This window comes from Sus scrofa, chromosome 11, assembly GCF_054392235.1.
Source record: "Sus scrofa isolate SSC_HxYL_T2T_F1_AM1 chromosome 11, Sscrofa_HxYL_maternal_Yorkshire_Landrace_v2.0, whole genome shotgun sequence".
NCBI classification, from domain to species: domain Eukaryota; kingdom Metazoa; phylum Chordata; class Mammalia; order Artiodactyla; family Suidae; genus Sus; species Sus scrofa.
This window is the reverse complement of record NC_139393.1, coordinates 12,203,669-12,224,028: the sequence shown is the minus strand read 5'-3', so window position 1 is coordinate 12,224,028 and position 20,360 is coordinate 12,203,669. Positions and strand designations below refer to the sequence as shown.

The 20,360-nt window shown below is 38.7% G+C and overlaps 1 protein-coding gene across 20 annotated transcripts in view; it reads right to left on the bottom strand.

Moving 5' to 3' along the window:
- The window catches only part of NBEA (neurobeachin), a 644,629-nt gene that overhangs the window by 142,812 nt on the left and 481,457 nt on the right, over positions 1-20,360 (bottom strand). The window lies entirely within an intron of this gene.

Sequence of the window (20,360 nt, the reverse complement as noted above, 5' to 3'; positions counted from 1 at the left end):
ACCAGACCATTGTTATCATTGTTGGTTTACTTGTTGGCGTCTCTTGCCGACCTGGAGAACCCACCAATAGCAGGAATTCTTAGTGCACCTCCGTGTTCTTCAGACAGAGCACAAAGCCCAGCACATAACAGTCACTTAACCGTAGCGATTATTTATGAACGCCTTTGTTGATCTGTATTAAGTAATATTTATGCACAGAAAAGTTATTAAGTTTTATGGCTATATTAATTAAAAGTCATCATAAAATAGTCCAGGTTGATTCCTAATTCATTGTACAGGACAGGACATGGAAAGTGCCCCCTCCTGTTAAGTTCCTTTTTACCATGTTGATTACCTGACCCCACCACTCTGGCTTTGGTAGACTGAGCCGGGATGGTCACCTGATACAAAGTAGTTATCTAAGCAGAAGAGCCACAACCAGTGGCGGTGGGAACCCTATCCATCACAGCCATGCTATCATGAATGCTGGCTGACCGACCCCACTGGATCATCTTTCTTAATGATTACAATGTGAGATTTTTGGAGACAACTGTAGCAGCAGGAGGGTTGGAAGAAGCCAAAGGATGGAGAAGACAGTCATCAGAAATCATCAGGCAGTGGGAATTCTGAGGCGGCAGAAGCCAAGATATTAAGAGAGGAGTCTGGTGGTAGATGGAACCCTCTCCTGCTCCAGACACATATGGGTCCACTTTGCTCTCCTGGCTCCGGTCCCACTGGTCTTCCTCCAGTCCCTTGTCCATACCATGCTATTTGCTGTCACAGGGCCAATGCACATATTCTTCCCTCTCTGGAAATTTCTTCCCTCCCCTATTTGCCTACTTCACTTCTACTCATCCTTGAGCTCTCTCTACTTCCTACTTTCTCAACTGGCCTCTCTTGCCAGGTGAAATCGCCCCATCACACACTCTCATAGCACCATGCATGAGAGAGGTTCTCTTAGCAGTACTTAACACATTTGTAACTTTGTAAACTTATTGTGTCATTTACTTATTTAATAGCCACATCTGCAGCATATGGAAGTTCCCAGGCTACGGGCAGAATTGGAGCTGCACCTGTGAACTTGTGGCAATGCCGGATCCTTAACCAACTGAGCAAAGCCAGGGATGGAACCCACATTCTGACAAACACTATGTTGGGTAGTTAACCCACTGAGCCACAATGGGAACTCTATTTATGTAATTTATTAGTGTGATCTCCCCCATTCTTTGACCATTTGGTTCTGCTCTTTACTGTATCTCTATTGCTTGGCACAGTGTCCAGAACATTGTAGAAACTCAGTAAATACTCGGCTGAGTGATTAAATTAAAGGTGTTTTGTATCAGTCACTCTGTAGTAGCAACAATACAAAGACAGAGAGAGCAACTAGCACTATAATGTCAATGGTGGCTATGACTGAAGGGACATTGGGAAGACTGGGCCATTGGAGCTTAGATGAAATTCCAGTTTTTCAGAAGCCCTGATGAGAATTTCTCACTCGTACTTTTCTATATTTTCCTACCATAAACGCTGTGTAGACACTACTACTCACCCACTCAGAATCTACTGCTTCCCCTCCACCTTCCCGATTAAGAGAATCTGGACTGTGTCCCAGTTACTGACCTTACACGTACATGCACTGCTAAGTCAAGGCACACTGATCCAATGGCCAGTCTCAGAAGCAGATCAGGTTTGGAAAAGTGTCTCCATTCTTAAGAGGGCGCCAATGGAAGAGATGCTCCCTTCTTCCTCTGGACATTCCTGAGCTAATGCTGATTTGGGGGAGTGATGAAGCTACACTGCTGTGGTGTGAGAACGAGTACTCTCTGCAAGGGTGATAGAGTGGAGGTAGGCAATGACTCAGGTTCCTGAAAACATCTAGATGTAGCTAAGAGACTGATGCAATTCAGGACTTAACCCTGAGAGAGTTAAGAGAGAGTTAGGGCCGATATAATCCAGGACTCCCTATTTTATGACACATATGCATGCACATATACATACACACTACACACATATATACATGTAAAGCTATTTGAGTCAGACCACCAATTACTTACAATTCAAAGTTTTCTGATGCAAATTCTTACTATTTGATGTAATTTTCATATCTCTGTTACTTGAAGGAAAAAGCCTGTCTAGCACACAAATATACTCCCTCCTCCCCCCATCAAAAAAATAGGAACCCTATACTATCTGCTCATGTTTCTGCAAACCTAAACTAAAACTGAATTTAAAAAAAAATCTATCAAAAAATTTAAAAATATGCAGACCTTAAACCTTTTTATACTGTGTTTATTCTAGAAGAGCTTCCCATCTTGTCTGCCTGATAAAGTCCTACTATGTATTAAAAACTTACTGCTCCAAAAACGTTTCCTCAAAAGATGCTCACCATTTATCAAGTATCTGCCAGGCAGAAGCCAGGCTCCTCAGGAGCCAGAAAGACAGTATGAATGTGAATCATTTTTCAAATTTTGAAAACTTTTTTTTTTTGGTGAAAAGTAGTCATTGAAAGCTATTTTCATGCAATACCTGTTCAGTTTCCAAAATGTGTTTTAACTTGAAAACCTGAGTATTCCCAGGCACTCACAGGTGCATCCTTGGAGTTCATAAGAATTTGTTTTCCTTTTTCTTAAAGTAAGAGCTCTTCTCAAATTACTGCCTCCCAAAGAGCGGCCATGGAATGAAATCCAATCTTCATGCAGGGAATTTGCACTCGGCAAGTTTTTTAGATTGGGTCTTATTTTAATGTGCATTTGCACACCACAGACTGAGTGTTATCCTTGACACGTTTCTTCATACTACCAGCATGTACCAATAAATTCAATGAGCATGCACTTCATTGACTCTCAGTTTGGTAGACTATGTCTTTTTTTAAATATATCTGTATGCCATGCTGGAGTAGAAAGAACTCGGGCTTTAGCAAATGGCAGACAGACTGAAGTTTGACTCGACCACTTCTGTGTGACTTGGGAACATTTCCTAACGTAACTGGATACAGTTTGCACTTCCATGAAACGAGAATGATCATATCCACTGATATGGCTGCTGCACTTAATGAAGTAATATATAAAGCACAAAGATGATACTTCGTAAGTGTGTTGAACAAATGAACGCACAGCCTTCCCACCAGGACTCTAGTGGAACCCACAGGCAGGAGTGACAAGAGCAGACCCCTCTGTGGTCTCAGCCCAGATCCTTTTCCAGTGTGCATTGTTTTCTGATCCAAACTCTGCTTCTGCAGCTCACTTGGGCTCAAGTGTCTGGTTATTTGCAAGACTTTGTTCTTATATGCCAATCTCTTGGTAGCTTTGAGTGTTCTGTCTGTTGTATTTGAAGTTTAATCTTTAAAAAAAGAAACTCTTACTGCTTCATTTAGAGACAATTCAGCTACTGAATTCTCTGTGTTATTTTTACTTCTACTCCCAAATTTCTACATTAGAGAATAATTAAAGGTTCTTCAACAAATGTGACTCAGTGTGAATGTAAACAACTCAGTAAACACTCCTTGCTTATAAATGAATGTCTTCCACAAATTTCTGTAATTGCGGGTAAAAAGAGATTTCAGAGACTTCCCAACTTGCGTTGGCAATGAAAGTAGTATTTCCAGGATCAGGTATCTCAAAAAGACTCTTATACATCGCTAAGGCCCCATGACTACTTTCTTTCTTCTGTTTACTTTGTATTCCTTGTTCGGAAAGTTGTCAATTTGCAGCAAAATTTGCTGAGAATTTACCATTTATCTGTTTGGCCTGAGCATTATGATCAAATACTCTGTCTCCAGGCAAAGACTGTTAGCATCACATATCATTTGTTCACCAAACAAAAATTTTGCACCTGCCAGGTTCCAGAGATTGTGCTAGGTAGTGAGAATACATTGGTGAATAAGACAAGGGTAGTCTTTTCTGAGGCTTATACTTTCTATTTATGCCTTTACTTATAATTGGTTGATGTATTGATACAATAATTCTATTTTACTGGCATACTGAGAAAAATTAAATGAGTAATATTGTATTTAACAAGTGTCTCCGCTCTAGGTAACAGAGGCCACCTTTCTAGAGGCAAGAGGCTGGCTGCCCACAGTGTTCCCTGAAGAAAGGATTAACTGAGACACTGATTTCAAACTTAGCTCTCAGCGAATGGTAGCTCTGCTGACGACTGCGATGCCACTGCAACCACTGAAGGGAGTGTAATGATATGACTAAATCCTTCACTCTGGAAGCAGTGAGGGGAAGGCTTGGAAACTGGAAATCTGCATTGTGCCAGCAGGAAACGAAGGAAGTCAAAACTAAGACGGCTGCTGAAGGTAGGAAGAGAAAGGGAAAGCGTACAAGGATATTTATGAGACAGAATAGGACTTGAATGTTTTTATTTTCTGTGGAAGTAAAGAAATGAAAGGGATTAAAGGTGCTGTAGGAGTTTCTGGCTCCAGTGACTCAGTGACTGGTGCTCCTACCAGATTTTGGGTTTAGGGTTACTGACAGGCAATGAGCATTGTGAAAAAGATTAGAGATGCAGTCCAGACCTCAGATATGACAATCACTCTGCTCATTTCACCCAGATAAACATAAACTTGTGCAAAGAAAATGTGTTCACCACAAAAAAACAATTAACCTGTCCACACTTGGCTACATGAAAGGAATGATAACCAGTGCATAAAATATTAAAAAATTAAAGCATCTAATTTGTCATTAAAGTGTTGCTCTCCACTAATAACATAAATAAACCAATTAATATTATTTCTCCAGATATGGAGGTTACTTCTAACTCTCAGTCTTAACTCCATACTAACAGTGAATGTTTCTCGTCGTGCTCACCTTAGGGTCTGGCACACAGGAGTGAGTGCGGCTCCAAGGAGTTCCCTCATGTGTCTCTCCAAAGTTCACGTTTTAGTAAATAAATAAACAAGTATGCTAGACTCATTCCCATAACAAACTAATTTATAAAGAAGGCAGATCTTGTGGTACAGAATTCTAAATGCTAAATATAATATGAAGTGTGATCATATTTAGCTAATTATACGTGATGTCATGCAGTGAACAATTTTTCTTTTAATGACAGGACGGAAAGGTTCTTCTTAGGTGGGTAGGGAAACTAAAAAGATTCTTACCCTCCTAACTAATGCCACTAAGATTTGGGTGGGGGCATTCCACAGAGGAAAAACACATTCATCTAGATGAGAAGTAGAGAGAAAATGAAATATACACGTATCTATATAATTTTTATGATATATGTATGATATCTCATACACGAAAATAGATACATGAGACAAACAGTACCACTTATCATTATTCTCCTCCTGGCAACCTTGTGATATGGTAAAATTCCGCTTAAAAAAAGTCCAATATGTAAGTCACAGAAAACAGTACAAATGTCTCTTTTTTGACCGAAACCACGAATAACCTCACCTAGAAGAGAATTAAAACTATGTGGAGATACTGTTTTTATCTACAATATTGACATAAATCCAAAAGGTTAATAAAAGAGGCAAACACTAGATTGCTGGTGGAAGTGCAGCTTAGCATAATTTATATCAAGGAAAATGTGTCATTACCTATCAAAAATTTCAAATATATATCCCCCTTGACACAGCAATTTCATTTTTAGGAGTTTGTCCTGTGGATATACTCCCATGAAAGCAAGAAGAAGTAGAAGTGATTTGCAGAACTGTTTATAAAAAAAAAAAAAAAAGAATGGAGGGAAATGCCCACCAATGGGAGGGAGGAGGAAGGCACTGATTCAGTAAGGTCATTAAAGCATGGAGTAAGCTGACATTATTTGGGATGACTTTTCAAAGAAAAAGAACACAAAGTTAGAAATAAAAATTCGTTACATAAGTGAATGATTATTTAGGATGAGAACAAAATTACAACAAATACTGGAGGCTTAAAAATTTAGGTTGTTTTTTTCTGAGGTCTCTTAAGGCAACTGAGTAAAGTGAGAGCCCACTATACCAATCTTGCAACTCTGATCCCTCACAAAGCCCGGCGGAGTAAGGGGCCCTGATGCTGAAGCCTCATTAGCTGGTAGATTACAGTGAATCTACAAGTAAATCTACATGCATCTATGATGATGCAAACATCACATTTTTAATTACTGTCATAATTTACTTAATTTCTCAATACACATCTTAATTTCTTCTGTTGAGTGTGCCAATATAGATCAGAAATTTTAAGTTTGTCCTAAACAGGTTATAACTTCCTGAAGTTTACCATATCTATAACAAAGCTTTTTGACAGTACAAGGATTATATTTAACGTTCATTTGTTTTAATTAACACTGTGGTTTTATATCATTTTTATTATTAATAAAATGTCTGATGTATGTTCAACATTATATCTCAGAGTATTTAAGAGGTCTTTAGATGTACATGGAAAAAATACCTATTTTCCTCCCCATTTAAAAAAAAAAAGGACTACTGCTTTCTCCCTTAAGGATTGATATACCTGTGTTCAGCTGCCTTCAACTAGCTTTCGCCTGAAAAGTGTTTTTCATGTGATGAGGAAAAGATACTCCAGTGGATTTTGAAATAAAAATTCTAATCTCTAATAAATACCTAAGCATCTAAGCATTAAAAATGAAATTCAATGGTAAATCAAAGCTAAATAAAAATTACATTTCCTTCAGCTTTTTAGCTTCAAGATAGGGTTTTACAAAGTAATATTAAAGAGAAAGTTTAATATATGATAGCTGACAATTTCAAACTAATTCCCACTCTTTCTTTTTCTTTTTTGAACCGCCAAAGCAAAGTCCAATAGACAGCTAAGATGAATCTCAGGTAAGTACAAGCTTTTCAAGCCTAATCAAATGGATGTAAAAACATATACAAAAAGATGAAAGTGCTTTGCTTTTACATATGGCAAAATAAATCAGCGAAAAGCTGAAAAAAGAAGTGAGATGTTCCAGAGGGGCAGGTTAAGTCTGATGCTAATGCTTACTTAAAATGGTGACAGTCTGGAGTGGTGAAGCCTTGCTGGGCTGCTTTAATTTCTCCCTGGAATAGCTCTCTCCCAACCTTCTGCAGCACATCAAAGTCTCAGGAGCTCAATTAAAATTGGATTATATTGAAATGCTCTATCTATGGGAACTGTGTGCTCACTAACACTTTTCTCTCAGTAATACTCCAGATGACAGTTGCCCATCCCAATTTAAACAGTTGTCATAGAGACGGGGAACTAAAGCAGCAGAAACTAACAATACAAAGGAAAGGTAAGGGCTAAGATTTCCGTGAATGAGGAGCTTGTTTTTTTTTTTTTTTTTTCAGCAACCCTGTTTATTACACCATGAAAAAGTACAAGAGACACAGTATTACATTTTGTGTCTTGCATGTGAATGGAATGACAGCTAATGGTGGCACGAAGATTATGTCAACCCACAGAGTCAAATGTTTTCTTTTCAGGCATGTTCTCCTTATTAAAAATTAAAATCAATTGTTTCTTCTAATGAAAAGCAGCTATCAGACACTCTGAGAGACCATGGCCAGCAAGTCTATAATGTAAACGTGTCAATATCTACTTTTTAATCACAGGTTAAAACCCAAAAAGAATAACTTCCTGGTGAAAGACCTTTTTCTCCTTTCCAACAACACAGTTTAAAACATTTAAATTTAGGGTTGAAAATAATAAATCGTGACCTGCATGCACGTATGTTTCAATGCATACCAATTTTTGGGCAAATTCAGTTAACTTTAAAAGGGGCCCTATCACTGACAAAGAAACATATTTCTAAATTTAATTTTGGAATTTATTTCTGGTTTTAATGAGCAGGTATTCTCTAATATTCTATAACCTCTCTTCCTGACATCAAAGCCTATCAACATGAGTGGAAAACTCTGTTAACTTCCCAAATGCCCAAGAATGAAGACAGCTTAAATTTCTGGCAGTTCTCAAGAGCTGTGTATTGGAGGGTGTAGGCTGCTAGCACTGATACTATGTTCTCATGTAGATGGCATGTTTCTGGCACTGGAAAAATTTAAGCTTTCTTGCAATTGGCTTAGCGCGAGTCCCAAGGCTGTTTTTTTCAATCATCGTGCAGATCACCATGGAAATAAATGAACTAGTGCTATTTTATACAATATTGTGCTGTTTTTGCTTTTAAGATCGCAATACCTGGGGTTCTTTTTCTCTTGGGAAGACTCCGTTAGGATTTTGAAGCGGCAACAAGGCAGAGTGCACAAAGTGCAGGCCAAGGGGGAAGGAAACAAAAATGTGTCAGAAAATCTAAAAACCGCACGGATCAAAATTTGTCAAAACAAGGCCTTGGTTTAAACCAACAAGAAGGGCCCCTACAGCTTGGGCCTTGACAAAGTACAGACTTTATTTATTTATTTATTTATTTATTTTTAGCCCAGCTGTAGAAAACACCATCTAATGAACCTGTCTGGGGCGGCTGTCCCCATCCTGTCAGGCACGTCAGGAAATGACAAGCACTGGGGACAGGCCGCCGCCAGTCATAGACAGGCCTGCCAGCTGGAGAGTTCAACCCCAATCTAATCACACCGCCAGAAAATAACTTTCACGCTTTCAGCTTGACAGGATGGACTCGAGGAGAAAAAATTAGGGTTGGAAACAATGCTTTTTGTTTCAATTACGTATCGTTTTTACGCAGTAATTAAAAGGAAATCTCCTAACACATGCAATCCATGCTACTTCCTATTAATGCAACAAAGTGTAAATGTCATTATTAGAAACAGAAAGGTTACTTTGATCATATGGACACAGGGAAGGGAAGGAGGGCCACCTCTGTCTCTTTCCATACATAAGCTCTATCATACTGGAAATTTAGCACTCTTTTCAATTCAGTTCACTGATATCATAAACCAGTTACTGCCAAGGAATTTTCTTGTAAAGATCACCAGGTAGCAGCAGGGCTGATTTTATTTCTTGTGTTTTGAGAACCAATTGTATCAAGAGAGCAATAGGATAAAACTAGTACCTTCATATGGCAATAACGTATTTACTGCATTTGTGATGCTGGGGAAAAAGTGTCGTTATGAATACACACAACCCAGTGAGGACATTTCGACTTAAATTAGGTTTATATTGTACGGCTTGACACAACGAGCTAAAAGGTGAAGAGTTGTGATAAAGTCAAACTGATTAATTTCTGTGAATCAGATGGTTGCTTTAGCATCAGGTTTATCATAATATCAACATGCTCACTTTACACCTAACTCTTCAAAGTAAAGTTACATGTAATATGTGCAGGTCAACATTTTGTTCATGATCTGCCCACATATAAATAAATGATTGTATAATAAAATAGCCCTTACACTCAGGAGTGTTTTTCACTCACATTTTCTATAGGGTAACTTCAGACATTGGCACTGAAACCAAAAAGCTAAATACGAGGCTTTGTGTGTGTTTGTGTGCGCATGTAAATGCACAGAAAAGGCTGAAAGAGCTATTCACTCTGATTGTTCAAGGTAGACTCACTCCCACTTATTTTTAAAATCACAGTCGCAAGATTTACTATAAATGGCAGCAATATTATCCTAAATATTAATATTTGAAACATATTACTGAAAAATGTCACTACTGAAAATATGGAGTTGACACATAATAACTGCCTCTTACTAGTCTGGCCGATGTGGCCAAGTTAAGGAACCTCTCTGAACTAGTTTCCTCATCTATAAAATGGTGAAAATGAGGTCTGCCTCATGGGATTGTTGCAAATTAGACAGTAGGCACAAGGCATCTAGCACAATGCCTAGAACACAGTACACGATCAACAAAGTTATTACCATATTTCACCTAAGAGAATGCAAAGAACAAACGATTTGAAATTGTTTACCCTGTACAATAATGCTCCCTCTGGAGAGCGTATAGGGTTGGATATTGCTTCTGCTGTAGAAAGAACAAGTCTTTCCCAATAACTCAAACACCCTGAAACCACAGTAAGGAAACAGAATGCACCAACCAAGACCAGAATACATCCAAATCATGAATACATCCACCCTCACGCCTCAAAAAAGCATCCTGAGAACCTTAACGTGAGAGAATGGAACTTCGTTTCTCTATCCCAAGACAAGTGGACATGCAGTTGAAATTTCATATGTTCTTACACAAAATCCATATTTCTAACATATAAAGATTTTACTCAAGACCTCACGTATAATTTTGTCATTAGTTTGCTCAGTACTGCTTTCTTGCTGCGTTATTTAATTCATTTCAGTCATGTAGGAATAAGGAGAGCTATGGCCTACTGACCTCAATTTTCACTTAAAGAAACAAATTTCCTTTTTGCAAACTAAGACAATTTTTATCCTGTCAACCTTGTTTTAAAATATTAACCTTATTCCCATTACAGTAAATATCCATATTTGTCATCCAGATTTGCTTGCGATCGCAACTTTAATCAAGTTACGAAACAGCTTCTGTTTCTAATTTACCTTCCCAAAGAAAAGACGAAAATAAGTATTTTCAATTAATCATCTCTGTTACTGTGTAAATTCACTTAAAAGAATGTCTTCTTTATTTCTGTTTGGCACCAACTAACATCTAGAAAGAGAACAAAACCAGGCAAATAGAGTTTGATTACAGCCTTTCTTGATGAGGGCTAGATACTGTGTTTCTGAAAATCTTTTCTGTTAGAAGCCATTGTAATGGAGAGACTCATTTTTGGAGTAAAGCTGCTGGATATAGGAAAAACTGAAAATTCATTAGGAAGTCTAAATTAAACATGATCAAATTACTATAATGCATCCATAAAATAATGTGGAATTTCTAGAACTATAGTGGAGTACAACTTGGATCTGTAATGTTCCATTTCATAAAAATAATCAGAAGCAAATACGGCAAAAATTTACAAGAGGTTAAAGTCAGGCCTTGGATCCACTGCATCAGATATATTACTCTTGGATTTTTTCTGTTGATGTGACAATTTCATAATAGTTTCATAAAATGTATTGAATATATGCTTTTATATATCTGTCTCTAACTCTATAGGTTTACCAAACATTTTAAAATGTTCAACTTTGTTTACCGATCATGAAATCACTGTGTGATGGGTTTGGGATGGAATTGTTATCCCCGTTTTACTAGTGAGAAGGAAAAGATTCAGGACTGTCAGCTTATTTCCATTTAGGTCACAAAAAACCTAACACTGGCAGAGCAGAGACTAGAATCCATGTATCTTGCCTCAGAGTTCCCATATAGAGCACAGCTTCCCACAAATGTGGGCAAGTTTTCTCAAATTTATTTCATTAATACAGTAATATTTACTAACTGATTTTTATAATCACTTAATGCATATCTTGGTAAACATTCAATGATTCGATAGACAAGCACTAAAGCAAAGCGAGTAAAGTCATTAAGCAATAACATTTAACATTCTTTGATAGTGACTCATTTCTGATAAGCATTGATCTGCTTTAATTATTTTCTGAAACATGGCAGGACACCAGAAAATAAAGAGTAATTAATAAAGTCTGTGATAGAGCATAAATCTAAATAAATGACATTAATTTTAGTTCTTTACATTTGAAAAAATGGGTTCACGTCGAGGATCAGAATACACCATGCCCTACCTGTATCAGGCTGTCCAGATAAAAGCCTCCTCATCATTCCTCCAGGTGGCCTGTTCTCAAAATAGTGCCTTGTATGCTGACTAGGAGCATCTGGGTAAGTGCCTGCATTTTAACTTTTTAGCATTGTGTAAACAAATCTTTATTGGGAAGAGCGTTGTTTTATACTTTTCTATGATATATAAATCAATGTTTAATCATAAAATTCACATTTACTTACATTAATTAACAAAATCCAAGTGATGCATTATGGCATTTGTGTTTTCCTGGGAAAATATTAAGCTTTATTGGGTTTGCTGGTTAAGAATGACAAACAGTGTAATCACGCCAGGTTGAAATAAAGGAATTCTAAAATGACAATACTAGTCAGCGACCTAGAACTTGACACAGAATGTACTCTAACTGGAGTGAATAATCTATGAATGTAATATGCTGAGGATGGTCCCATAAATAGAGTTTAGAGGCAAGGCTACCAGGCACTTGGGGGACTGGGAGAGAGTAACAGGAGATGGCAGGGGGAGAAGGGCTTTGGGGGCACTCCCTGCACCCCTTTCTTCACTCGCACTACATCGTTCATTGCTGACTAGTTGTCTGGAATATATCCAAAGGATGTGATTTGTTCCTTTGGAGAAAATTCAGAAAGAGAAGGGCTGTTTCTCTCTTTTAATCTCCAGTGAAGTACTTCCTTATGGATTCTGGGTTGGCTGTGCCTGTGGTGTAGACCTGGAGGGAGTGAGTGAGGTTCTGCAGTCCCCTTTCTGTACTGCCCCAGGGAACAGGCGAACCACCAAAGATCTCCTACCAGTTAAGCTCACTTGGGTTATTATCCTTCACGTAGGAATGAGCATAGCAATGGAGCATTTAAGAAACAATGAATATTAAAACATTACTATGGAATGTGATGAAAACAGACTGGCGATATAAGTTCTTAGTTTTAAATGTTTTCCAGCTATTAAAAAAAAAAAAAAAGGAAAACATGAATGGAACATTCAGTTTAAATATTTTAAAAAGAACATATCAAAGAGAAAAAGCAGAAAGAAGGGAATATAGTTGAAACCAAAATAAAAGCATTAGAAAATTAAAAAGTAAACAATTTGAAAGCCTAAAAAATGGTTCTTTGAAAAGACAAGTAAAAAAGCCAAGTCACTGGTAAATATCTTTTAAAAAGAGAAAGAAGAGTTTACAAATCTAAAAAGTATGGCTGTAACAATGGATACAGAATTTGGTGCTTAAAATTAACATGAATACACTGAAAAATTGCATGGATTTTTAAATAACTTCTGAGTTACAATGTTTAGCAGCTCCGGGGAGAGGGAAGTATTGGTTTAGATAGTAACCAATTGCGTGTCTACGGCCAGAAGGATTTCTTCTACCACATAGCTCCACTCCAGACCACTAGCGCTCAAACTGAGGGTCCAGCCCAGACCTCCCACAAGGCACAGACCCTTTGCCCAATGTCCTCCAAACCTCTTCTGCTGAATGGCTCATAGGAAACTCAATGCAATGCATCCAAAATGAAGTGTTTTCCTTAAAACTTGCTCTTCTTTCTTAAGGAAAGGAAACGTAAGGGCTTGACCATTCTGAAGTCAGACAGAAATGAGTGTGAAAATGAACCGTGCGCTTTGTGAGTTATATGAGTACATGCCAAGTATCTAAACTCTTGAAGGCTCCTATTTCTTCTCTATACAATAGTGCAAGTAGGATAGAATTCATAGAGACGTTACGATGCTTCAGTACAACAATGAGTAGGAAGGTCTCCGGCACAGGGCTCTGTGGAACATCATGACTCAGGAAAAGCGGGAACTACTATTGAGTTAAGCTCCTGTTATCTTATCGAATGGCACTACTATTCTTGAAGTAATCGAAACTGAAAATTTGGCATTTATCTGCAAAAATTCTCGTTACCTCACTATTTATTTCCAACTGATGACTAAATCTTACTGATCCGAGCTCCGCACTATTTCTCACATCTGCCCTTTCCTCTCCATTTCCATGGCTAAAGCCCTTACTTGGCCCCCCACAAGTCTCTTCGCTGGATCTCTCATCTGTTCTGATGCAGCCTCAGCAATGCCCCCGCCTCCAGACGCTCCCAGCCACCACCCAGCATCGGATAACTCCGCTGATGTGGACACCCGCTTCCACCTCCAGCTTCCCCTCAGGCTGCTGCCTCCCACTGGGCTGAAGCTCTGTGCTCTCAGAAAGCCCTGGGTCTTCCCACACAGAGCTTCTGCATCCTGCTCCTTCTATCTGCACGCAACGGCCTGCTCCCGCTGTCTGACCTCCTGTTGACTGGCTCCCATTTGTTACCCTCCAAATTGAGGTGGGCATTTCTTTATTCCTCCTGAATAGGATACTGAGGAAAGGAAGCAACAAAATGTTATATCCCAAACATCGCCCTTCTCTCTGACATGTTCCCCGCACTCTCAGGGGTGTAACCTGCAAACTGTGTGTATGTGGGCACTCACTTCTCCCTGGTCACAGCTGACCAAGGCCCTGGATGAACACCTGTTACAGGCACTAGCCAATCAGAGTCCCTCTCCTTGAAATTTGAAACTGGAATTTAAGTTGGTGTTGGAGCAGCGATGACCTGTAGGGAGCCAGAGTGGCTACTATTGAATTTCGATCAGGGAGATTCGGGGAAATCTAATCTGTGCAGACAGACAACAATGAAGCAGAAGTAGAGACAAGAGACCATATGGCCAAGAAAGGGAGGAATCTAAACTTTCTAATTCTAGAAATTTAGGTTTCCCAATTCTCAGCTCCAGTCTTTCGTCAAGTTCAGCTTTGTCATTGAGTTCTATGAACTACCCTTAATGGCTTAAAATAAATGGTATTTTAGATTAGGCTATCTTGAGTTCTATTTCTTAACGATCAAAGGATTTCTCAAAGTTCATACTTGTGATAATAATGGGATCAAGATTAGACTGTGTGGGTGGCATGTGGCTGCCTAAATCCTATCAAATTCTCTCTTCTCCTGTGGAGTTCTTGATTAAGAAAATACACAACAGGAGTTCCTGTCCAGCGGACATGCATCAGACTAGGTTCAATCCCCAGCCCCGCTCCATGAGTTAAGGATCTAGCATTGCCGTGAGCTGTGGTGTAGGTCACAGACACGGCTCGGATCCCGAGTTGCTGTGGCTGTGGCATAGGCCAGCAGCTACAGCTCTGATCTGACCCCTAGCCTGGGAACCTCCATATGCCTTGGGTGTGGCCCTTATTAAAAAAGAAAAGAAAAGAAAATACACAACAAATAATAATGATCAGATGCAAAACTATGAACTTTAAAAAAATTAACATGATATTGTTAATCGATATTATCCTCTCTCATTGCAAGAATTGGACTGAAGAATGTAGTGTGGATTAGAAGCCAAAGCAAGACTTCAACCACCCCGTATGAAAAGAGATTTTATGTAACTAGATATCCCTATGGGGAAAAATGACTGGGCTTCAAAATGGACCTAATTCAACTTGATGACTTTACAGAATAAAACAGAAGAAAACAGCCTGGCTAGCCTACCTTGAGGGATCAGTTCTGTCCACATGCATTTACTTCATGGGAGCAATGACAATTTAACAGTGTACTGACTCTACCAATAGTGAATTTTTATGGATCAATGAATGCTTCAGATTCTGGAGACCAGAATAAAAGTTCCTTTTCCATGGGAAGAACAACACACAGTGGTTTCTACTCTATGGGCAAAGCAGAGACGTGAGGAAATGAACAAAAGGTCCTACCCTCAACAGAAGTCTCATCAGTAAAAACTGTCAGAAAAAAACAAAGTTGGGATCATGCTATGTCATAAGTAAATCATGAGTTTCAAGAGCAATCTCTCCAACTGAAGCAGTAAAAACACTTAGGAACCTTCAGTGGAGGAGGAGAGTTATGAGAAGCGAGAAGACTCTTCTTCTCCCATGTGGGGTCAAGAAGAAAAGAAAATCAGAGTGGAAGTAACATACAATAAATAGTATTTGAAGGCGGGACCCAATTCCTGGAGCTTTCAGGGAAAAAAGAGGCAGTCGGTCATCTGGTTGGTGTCCTGGGAGATTGCTGTTCGGCTGTCCCAGGTTTATGGGCGTTGTGTTCTTAAAACCCGAAAACCCTCGCCTGCATCTCATTACTGTCACCGCTGGGACGCCTACCCTTCCTACCTCTCTCGGGCCCCTAATCTACCAACCACCCCCCAAAAAATACTCAGTGCTACCAGAACTAAGGGGAAGACATGTTCCACTCTCTGAAGCATTGTTACACATGGTGATTTTATCACTGGAGGGTTGTTACACACGGCAACTACGAGACACCTTAGGCTTGCCTTCTCCTTAACCAAATCATCGGGCTGTGTTAGGCTCTTCACGTCCCCCTAAAGAGTCCTTACTCATGTTGACATTATACTTAATGCTATTTACAGCCTTTTGCCGAAGCTATTTTTAAAATATGTGAAACTAATATTTCATTCATGAATGCCTAAATAAAAATTAAGTGAGATAATATGATTATCAAAGGCATTTCTGTATAAATATTGTGGAATGCCAATGTGATGGTCATTATATAAAACCAAATAAAGAGACTTGAATGACCCTTCCTTCCTTCCTTCCTTCCTTCCTTCCTTCCTTCCTTTCTTTCTTTCTCTTTCTTTCTCTTTCTTTCCTGTGCCCCTGCAGCATATGGAAGTTCCCAGGCTAGGTATAATTGCAGCTGCAGTTGCAGGCCTATGCTACAGCCATGGGAACAGTGGATCTGAGCCACATCTGTGACCTAAACCACAGCTTGAGGCAACACTGGATCCTTAACCCACTGAATGAGGCCAGGGATTGAACCCATATCCTCAGGGAGACCTGCTGAGCCACTATGAGAACTCCAGATCCTGCCTTTAAAAGACTGAAAATTGAAATATAAAATTAGAATAAGCTCATAGATGCAAGCAATTAAATAAAACTAAAATCCCAACTTATCTGACACCAAGTGTCATTTTTTTTTGCACTAATAAGTTAAACTATAATTTTGAAGTTTGGGTAATGTGAGACCATGAGAAAATGTCTACAGCCCCCTGCCCCTCCCACAAGACTGGATTCAAAAACAGTTTAAAAAAAAAGACAGACGAAGTCTTCATAGTTAAGGGAAGCTTGAATGTAAAGAGAAAAAAGAAAAAGAAATCTAAGCATGACGAGGTAACACGCAGTTTGAGAGACGGTTGAAAAGGCTAGGAAAAACGGTGCTGGTCAACCCGCTGATGTCTACTTCGCAACTCCACGATCAAGTATCAAAATTTGCTAAACATAAAGGTGAAAGAGGAGCTCATTCTGCTTTTTTTGCTCATCTTCTATGCTTGATTTGGGTCAAATCACGGTTGCTGAAGAATTGCTTTTAAAGCCGTCTGAGCGGCAGCACGTGCAGGGGGAAGGGTCAGGCTGTCTGAGCTACCCTGCAACATCCTGCCACAAAAAGGAGGATGCAGAATGCATGCTGCCTGACCCAAGTTATGTCAATAGTTGGAATCACGTGACCAGTGCTGATGTGCAGGGTAACTCCCTCTGATTGGGCATTTGCGCGTGAATGCAGTATATTGTTTTCATTCCTCTCATAAAACTGCAGAGGCGTGCTTTCTACAAGTTTAAAAAGCAAGATCATTCTACCCCTCATCTGGCACAGTTAGGACTCATGCTTCCTGCCTTCTCTAAATGAGGTAACTGGAGAAACACAGGCCTCGGAGTTAAGGATGCCTGTCGTACGACATCTCTCTCACTAGGATGAGGACACGCGGAGCTGCGTGGCACAGTAGGAAAGCATGGACTTGGGCATCAGATAAACTTCAGTTCCACTTCTGGCTCTGTCACTTTACGGCTTTTGTGCTTTGGAGCAAGTCTGCAAGCCATTTGGACTCACAGGGTCTGATGCCACATTTGCAAAATGGGAGTAAGTAATACCAATGTTTTAGGGTTGCTATGAGGAATAAATAAATAAAACATAATAAACTGCTCTATATTTCTCTCTTTCATTATTTCCATAGTCCATAAATATAACAGTAAGAGAATGCTGGCATCAAAGTTAAATAATCTGATGTAAATGTCTTATGAAAAGAGTACTAACTTCCCAGCCATGCAGGCAACGTCACGAAGGCAGTGGCCGTTCATTTCTTTATATCCAGTGAACAAGGGGCCTGGCCCACAAAAGGCACACACGAAAAAAATGCATGCTCACAAATGATAACGCTTTGATAAAGGACTGGGATGTACAAACGTAAATTCAGCAAGAAAAAGATACTCTGAAATGTTAAATAAATAACCAACATTCTTGCGGCTCGGGTCACTGCTGTGGCATGGGTTCAACCACTGGCCCAGGAACATCGGCATGCCACAGGTGCAGCCAAAAAAGAGTGATAATAACACTAACTTTTGAGATGGGAAGTCAAAGCTCAGTCACGTATAAGGAAAAGTGATATTAATTAAAAGATTTTGAGATTGTTAGAGAATTTGATTAAATTTCTTTAATTTTTTTTTAATTTTTATTTTTGTTATATAATGATTTTAATTTTTTTCCATCATAGCTGGTTTACAGTATTCTGTCGATTTTCTACTGGACAGCATGGCGACCCAGTTACACATACATGTACACATTCTTTTTTCTCACATTATCAGGCTTCATCATAAGTGACCAGACATAGTTCCCAGTGCTACACAGTAGGCTCTCACTGCTAATTCATTCCAAAGGCAATAGTCTGCATCTATTAACCCCAAGCACCCCCCATCCATCCCACTCCCTCCCCCTCCCCTTTGGCAACCTTTCCACAGAAAAGAAAATCATGGACTTAGAGAATAGACTTGTGATTAAATTTCAATTCAACAAATATTTTTTAGCTTCTTCTTAGGTTTCATCAGCTTGGGAGCCAGGAAAACTTGGGTTTGAAACCCTGACATTTCTCACTTGTGAGCTTGGACAGACAATTTGCCATCTTTGAATTTCAGTTTCCTATCTTGCAAAGTTGTGATAATGATGTCTCATTCATTTAGCTGTTTAGATATGCAAAGTGCCTAGTACAGTATCTGCACACATTATGTGCTTGACAAATGTTAGCTTCTTTTCCCTTCCCTTACTCCATGGAAAACATAAGGCAGAAGATGCTCCTTCAGTGAAGATACATTTAAGATACTCAGAAAGACATACATAAGAAAGCAGTAAGCCAGAGAGTACATAAATAATAAATTTTAAAATCAAAGAGTGAATAGAAAGAACCCTGGACCAGGCATCTGAAGATGTTGGTTTTATTCCTAGCAGCATCATTTACTATGGAATTACTTGGGTAGAACTCTAAATTTTCTACTCCTCAATTTTCTACTCCTTCTTTATAGAACTGAAAAAGGAATTCTAGTTCTGATCATCCAAAATGCCTATTTTAAGGATCACATGATAAGATGTATAAGAAGACAGTTTGCAAATAGTTACACAATAGAAAGATAGTATTACTGGATGGTATCTACATCTAGCATCTGATAACATTACTGCTCTCCATATACTGTCTGCGTATGTACGCACACATTAAACTGCTGGTTGCTAGGTGGATATTAATCTTGAAGGATTCTCAATTTTCATTGACACCTGAATCCTAACCATTTGTTATTGTTCCTGAATATATGAACCCACTATGTAAACAAGGGTGAAATTTAGGTTTTGGGTTCCCAAATTAATGTTCAACTTTGAGTATCTCCGTTGGGTATATATTTAAGCTTGTAACTTAATCATCTGACTTTCCTACTAGTTCAATACACAGAATATAGTGTATTTTTTAATGTTTCTGCAACATTTAAGGTCAACTCCGTTGTAAGGGAAATTACAATCAGAAGGGAATTCATGTCCCAAAAGACTTCTTAGATTCCAGCAAAACACCTGTGTTACTATTTTGCAAGCAGGATGGTGGTTGCTACATTATAATCACATCTTACTGTGTATGATACAATGTGTACTTTGGAATAATTGGCCAAATGAGAAGTTAGAAGGAATAGGTAATAGAGTAAAACACAAATGAAGATATTAATATTTTAAATTTTCAGTTAAACCTTCATTTGATAAAAGGAAATATACTTACTTCTATTTAAGACAAACAGGTATTACATGAATGGGAAATGTGTTTAGAAAATGGACGTAACAGTTAAAATTTATTATCAAATGTATTGTTTCCTTAATTTCATGATCACAGCATGATCAAAATAATACCCTAATGGATTCTGAAATGTTGCATCACTGAATGTCAATCTCTAGATTTAAAAGAGCAATTTGGGGAACAATGTGTGGAAAAACGCCTTTTGCAATTTTATAATTTTTGATTTTTTTAAGTTATAACTAATAAGGAAAGCTGCCACAAAATAAAAGAATAAATATTCTGCTGGATTTCTGTCGTGGCTTCAGAGTATTCAAAAGGTAATAGTGATTATGTGGTTTTTGATATGAAGGGACGTGGCTAAAAAGTGCCTTGTCAGTTTCCTACTCTTTGCCAGATGCATTAAAATGCAGCTCTGAGCACCTTTTTTTCCCCCTCAGTCTGGAATTTCAGGAGCAACGTACAAAAGAGCTGATGAGCAATGAATGCTGCACCCTTCCTCAATTAATCTTGTCTTTCTACCTTTGCTTTTGCTTTCCCTCTACATGAAGGTAATAATGACACCCTCATCCATTATCCTTTTATCCCTGTTATTCTCGTGAAATTGCTTAATAATATGTTACAGATTCGTCTTCACTCACATAATTCTTCCTGTCATTTGCAGTATATCATCCTACAAACATACAGCCCACTTTCACTGGCCGTTCTTTGAAGATTATTGTCAGTGACATCTTCAGGATGCGTTTGGAATCTGGAGCATCATTTCCGCTGCA